The sequence below is a fragment of the Nicotiana tabacum genome, chromosome 12 (genome assembly GCF_000715075.1).
Source record: "Nicotiana tabacum cultivar K326 chromosome 12, ASM71507v2, whole genome shotgun sequence".
Lineage (NCBI taxonomy): Eukaryota > Viridiplantae > Streptophyta > Magnoliopsida > Solanales > Solanaceae > Nicotiana > Nicotiana tabacum.
In genome coordinates, this window is record NC_134091.1 from 60,774,277 (window position 1) to 60,781,309 (window position 7,033).

Sequence of the window (7,033 nt, forward strand, 5' to 3'; positions counted from 1 at the left end):
TAGAATTTGAAGCTTCTCAAGGCCCCAAACTACCGAACGGAATGCTAAAGCGCAAAACAACTGGTTGGGTCGTTACATTCTCCACCTTATAAATAAACGTTCGTCCTCGAACGTGCTAGTAGTCGCTCCAAATTCATCAAATCATCATATAAACTTACTATGCACATACGCACAAGTGATACCACGTCACCCCAATCCCGATAGGCCCGACAACACCATCTCGACTGAGGATTATTCCTTCCACCCATACCGATGAGACTTAGAACCAAGATTCAACATCCAATCATACCCCAAAGACCATATCCCTACATAAACGCACTGTGTAAACCTCAAACAGCTGCAACAGCTCATGCATACATACACAAGGTATAACCACACGACGTAATACATCGCCCATATGCCCGTAATAACACCTCCGGGCACAATAACTGCCCATCCTCAAACCCAGTACCGATAAATATTTATACCTAATTTTTGCCCTCATATTTTCCAAAATATATATACACTTTCAAAATAGCATATATGTACAAACCTATACAAACATTTTCTATAATTGTCCACAATATTTTAGAGCTTTAAAGTAATTTTCTTGCATTTAAATTATATGAATATTTAGTAATTATCCCTTTAAGATGACTTAGTTACCTAAAATTATTATTTTTGCACATATAATATATGTTTCAAATATTTTATTTCATTTCATATAATTACATTAGCATTTTTGAGCTATTTATCTAGTTTTGCAGTAATGGCATGTATTCATACATAAAGTCTCTTTATTCTATATTATTTATGTCAAAATAGCAAATTTTTATTTTTATAATACAAAGTTATTATTTTAAGCATTTCAGTGCATAAACAATATTTGCATTCATTTATTAAGCAGTTTCCATAAATTATTTTGATAAAATTTGGGATATTTAATTAATAGCCCAATTTCTTACCTATTTTTCGGACCCAATACTACTAGACCTTAGCCCAATTAACCCAATACCCTAACCCAATAAGCCCAAGCCCAAAGCCAATGACCCGGTCGCAGCCCATTTACCTAACCCGATCCAACCCCTCTTTAAAATCCTGGCCGTTGATCTCTAAGATCAACGACCCACAACCAATTTCCCCCTTTTAATTACCCAACCCCAAACCCTAATACCATTCTCTCTTAACCTGCCGCCCTTAAATTCTCTCTACTCTCTCTTCCTCTTTGAGAAACCCTAGCCGCTATATCACTCAACTTCTCCAAATCCGGCTCTAAAATAGAATCAATCACTGACTCACTTACCTTATTGGTCTCCTCTCGCTACTGGTCGTCCGTTTGTGATGTTACCTAGGTCCTTGCCTAATCATGGCAAGCAGTACCTTCCAAAATCGAACCAAAGTGGTTAAAATATTTGATTTTGGGCATTATTTCATCTATATATATTCAACATTGTATTATGTTAGTCCAATTTCGTTTGAATTTTTGTGATTTACACTTTTCCTAAAAAACTAGGGTTTACTTGATTCCTCTCTTAAATCGATTTCAAATTGATTTGTATGTCGTCTTTCCTTATTTGTTGCTTAATTTACCTCGTTTCTTATGTGTTTGTTCAATTTTTTCTACTATATAAACCCCTCCCCATTCCCCTTTGAGAGGGACTTTTGAGTCACGAAAATCTCACTAAATCTCGAAGCTTGTTCTGTTAATTTCTTCATTATCCTATTCTATGCTTTGTGTTGGCCGGCTGAAAGCCAAGGCCACTGAGAGTCTACTGTTCGAACTTTCTATTGGTGCGAGCATTGCCCGGGGTTCTTTGAAGTTCTTGGGAACTTTGACGCATCGATATTTCTGGGTTATTGTGGATCTTTTGTTCTTTATTGTTGTCCGCTTAAATGGTAAGCTACTTGACTTTACAATCTCATCCCTATGTATCTTTGATTCACATGTGTTCTCACCTCTAAAATGCATAACTTAATGTATTTTCTAGATTATTTTGTGTGCGATTCTTCTAAGTCTATTGTATTCTAAGTCTCTTTAGCATCTAAATTCCTCCTAATGCTGCTAGTTTTGAGATTGCTTAAGTCTAATTTGGATAATCTGATTCTCTTAAGTTTGTGTTAACCAATGTATTGGTGCCTAAACATTCCCTAAAACTTGCTTACTTTACTTGTCCTTAATCTCTATAATGAATGCTTCACACTTGTGTTAGAACTTCATGTGTTAATTATAATATGTTCCCCTGCTATTGTGTCACTCAACATGAGCCCCCATACCCATTAGTGATTGACTAAGATCTTAACAGTTACCTCAACTTGTCTTCCATGCCCCGCTTGAATCATTTTGTTTTATGGCATAACTTAGACCTTCTTTAGTTAATTAATTTTTTGTGTCAATCCCATAATATCTACATGTGCTGTTTGGTATGAGCTTGCTATCCTGTAGTGCTCTAAATCTCTGTAATGTTTGTCCTGTATGTACAAACGTTTTCAATTTGTATTAAGACCATTTTATATCGACTATGACCTTGCGTCTATGCTAGTATATCTCCCCAGCATGTCTATGGTTCATCTGATATCCTTTTCTTTCAGTGATTATTTTGCTTGTTATAATGTGCATCCCCATCATGTCTAAATACTAATTAGCATTACACTAGGATGTGTGTTTAGCATCATCTCTTAGGTTTTAACTTGTTTGTATTGTGCATCTATGACTGCAAACTTGTTTCTCCCCTAACCCTTCCCACATGTGGTTTTGTCATAAGTTGTGCTCCCTATCATGTCCCAATGCAGCCCTATTTCCTTATGAGAGTTAATATGTCTATCTTATTGATGCTAAGATATATACTTAACCTAAATTGGACTTCTTAGGTCTTAACCTATTTATGTTAACTTTTGTCAAATTTTACAAACATGTTCCTCCCTATAATTTTCCCAATATGGGGTTGTTATGTGCTACTTTGCTAAATGTTGAAGTTCTACTAAACAAAATCCTATGATCTGCTTGATTAGTTGTTTCGTATGCTCAACTTGACTATGTCTCTTTTAAGTATAAGTGTATCACCTAACTTATTTCCCTCCATCACTATCCACCTTCCTTACTTGCTATTTATGATATTCTGAATCTTTCATTATTAGCCGGCTGAAAGCCAAGGCTACCTAAGTTCTATTGTTGGCCTCCCTAGTGTGAGCACTGCTCGGGGTCCAATTGAGACCCTTGTGAACTTTGACATACTAGGGCTTGGTCCTTAGTCACTCCCTCAACCTCCAAAACTGTTCCTACTATTCCATTTCCCCTGTGATGTACTGTGTATCTGAATTTGGTTGTTTCAAGTGGCGCAACACTTAGTGCTGTGGTTAAGTAAATTGGTTTGGATTCTTCTATGGACCCTAGAGTCATGTGTTGAACGCGACTCTCTGTTGAAGGCCTGGGTATGCTGTAAGAGAAGTTGAAGGCCCATACAATGCTGGGTATTTATTTGAGCATACTGTGGGCCTGTTCACTGTTATATAACATTGTTACTTTACTCATTATTGGGCCTGTAATAATCTTTGTATAAACAATTGGGATTGTTAGAAAAGGGAATGAGGTAGATTTTAATATTCATATGCGATGGGTAGATAACATGCCTATAGGACTTAATGATGTATTTTCTATATGTGTCGTTCACTCTCTATGTACACTATTAGAAATCATGCCATTAGGGAAATCACACACTCACACAACTTGTATGCTATCAAAGTATAATTGCTTTAATTATTCCCACGTCTGCTGCTATGTGTAGCTAGACAACATGCCTATAGGAAATAAATGCCAATAAGTGCCCTTCAATTTGCATAACTGCACCATGTTCATTAGATATCATGCCTATAGGATTTTAATTATTTAATTCGCTATTGCACCTAGAAAACATGCCTATAGGAGCTAAATATAAAAAAATCAGTTCTAATCGCCAATCTTTAGAAATCCTGCCTATAAGGTATTACTACTCGCTCTATAGTGCTGATACTGGACTCTTCAAACATTGTTTATTGTTTAGCCACGCCACTTTTAGAAAGCATGAGTAATTCTGAGCATTTTCAATAATTTTTACTGCCCTTTACTGTGTAAACCACTTAGAGATCATGCCTATAGGTTTTATTAACTTATAATCTATAATCTCAATAAACAACTTAGCAGTACCTTATACTCTAAAACTGGTAATTTAGAAATAATAGGTCTAACACACATTCCATAATGAACTTGGCTTATGTGGATTAGTTTTTTATAAACGCACATTCCTTTTCCATCTTTATTTGCTAAATTTTTCTATTACATGCACATCCCTTTCCCTTTCGCCTTTACTTGTTTAAACCCGTTATAACATGCACGTCCGTTCCCTTCTCCATCTTTATGTGCTTAAATTTGTTATAACATGCACATCCCTCTCCATATTCGCCCTTAGTTGCTCTAACTGCTATTTATTAGCTATATCATGTCTCTCCCACCCCTACTCCCTTGCTCACTTTATTATATTCCCTATATTCCATGAACTAACTTATTCTTTTGTCTTTATTTTTACGTCCTTTATGTTTTATCTTAATACTGCGTTTATTTCTTTCATATATTTATCATGGAAATACTTGGCAATGTGTTATTATCTTTGCATAAATCATGCTCCACATCATATTCCACTCGTGCCCAACTAATACCATAGCGGCACTTGATGAGTGTCCGCGCTCTTCCAAAAATTACCCTTTTAATTTGAAAAGCTTATTTGCGGTAAAACTAGTCGATCAGCGGTGCAGTCGACGGTTCCGTGCCTTTTCCTCTCAAGTTGTCCACTTGAGGGTACCGGTCTAGACACTTCTCGAAACCTCACTCCAATATCAATTGTGCATGCATCATGTCAAACCTAGTACAGAATATAACGTTGTCCACGTGATAATCCACTAAGATAAGCCTTGTCCAAAATTCAAGATTTCCATAATCTCAATGGACACCATCATGTTATGTGTATTACTTGGAGAAAACATGCCGATATGTTGATCATTAATGTGTAAATAGTCAGACCCGGAGGGGGGAAATGCTAACTATATTAAAAAAATCCCACTTTTACTGCTTGATTGGTGGAAGAACCTCTCACCTAGTGACCGGAATCACGTGAAAAGTGTCCTCGAAAATTTACCTTCCTTATTGGACATTCGGCCAAATAATGCATTGATTGAGGCCACCACTATGTTTTGGGATGAAAAACTCCCCGCAGTTTTTTGAAAATGATAGGTTTCAAGAAGACTGATGAATTACTTTGTCTGAAGGAGTCATACATACCATTTGAATTCCTTTATGAACGTTATGGGTATAGCAAGTCATATCGCCTTCACCATGATGAACTTGACATTACTTCTTTGGGCTGGACACACCACCGAGTTTTTGTGTTCATTGTCTGTTTCTTGGGGTTGCTGATATTTCCGATGAAAGGGGGGAGGATCCACACTCGTTTTGCCATGGTCGCTAGGACTTTAATGGAAGGAATTGAAGGACAAACTTATACTATCATCCCCATGATCTTGGCTGAAATGTATCGAGCTCTAGATTGATGAAAGCAGGGGTGTGTGCATTTTGAGGGCTGTAATCTGTTGCTACAGGTTTGGTTATTAGAACATTTCTAGAGAGGTGAATATCTCCAGGAACTTCTGCGAAGACTATTGAATGACTACATAGCCTACCACCATCCAAAAAGAATGACATTTATCCTATATAGGTTCACGCAACCCGAAAATGCTGTGAGTTGGGTGCGTTTCTTCAGCATTTTGACTAACGAAAGGGTACATTGGATGTTCGAATGGTTCACTAGTAGCGAGTTCATCATCAGGTCAAGAGAAGCCACTCATTTAGTACTGATCAGGTTGAGAGGAATCTATCCCTATGCTTATATAAGAGTAATAAGGCAAGCGAGAAGAAAGCAGGTTATACCTCGGGTTTCCAACATGGTCCAATATAAAGAAGACTTTAAAGGGAACATCATTCCATTCAAGTTCGAGGCGCAACATATGTGGAATGAAAAGGTCATTGTAAAGAAAGACACTATCGATCCAGACAGGTACCATGCCGTCCATGTATACTTCTACCCATCATGGTTGGTCGATGATATAGCGGGAGATGTCAAGCCAGGGATTAATCTGAAAAATAGGGTTATCGATGGCGCTGCCAAAGCACAAGTCAAGTATAGGATGGTGCGCAAAAGGGTTTTCGAGTCTTAAGCTAGACATTTGGAACAACACAAAGTGGATATGGAAGCTATCGGCGAATGGAAAGAAATTGCTACTAAATCAACAGAAAGATTGGAATGTTTGGAGCAAGGGTTAATGGAACTCGAGGGGAAGATGAGGAAGAGGCTCTCACATTATCATAATACGGAAGGCAATGAGGGAGGGCACCTAGCAAGGGCTTACCTACTATTGGACATGCGCGACCTGGGGAACCATTGATGGATCCAAGAAGGCCAAGCATGGATAAGGTCCCTCCGGGGCTAAATAGGTTAGGCAATGATGTTCTTTACTGCTTTTTAGCTTAGTTTTAGATTTCGAATGTAATAAGGCAAATGCCATTAGTGACTTTCTTATTATTGTCATTTTAGTAAGGATTTGATCCATTTTCACATTAATGAAATGACACAATTATTGGCATCAATTTTCTCCAAGCCTATGTGTCGCTTAGGCCTACCTCGGGCACAACGAGGTCCCCCAAATTAGGACGCGAATTTATTTACTGATTCTGCAACACATGTTCAATATTGCAAGCATTCTTTCAATATCCTTTACTGACTTGGTTACCTTTTTGTTTTTCTCTTCTTTTGTTTATTCCCATTCCCCAAAGGTTGGTTCATGCAGACTGACATTATCCGCATATCATACTAGATCTAGTGGTCCTCCACCTCATCCTCTACCAAGTGATCCTAAAGGAAAAAGCAAAGAGAAAGAAAAAATGGACGATTTAAGCGGTATGAGAAAGGACAATGCAGAGAACGTTGAAACCTCGGATGGTCTGAATACTCCAGCACAGAATAAATTGGTC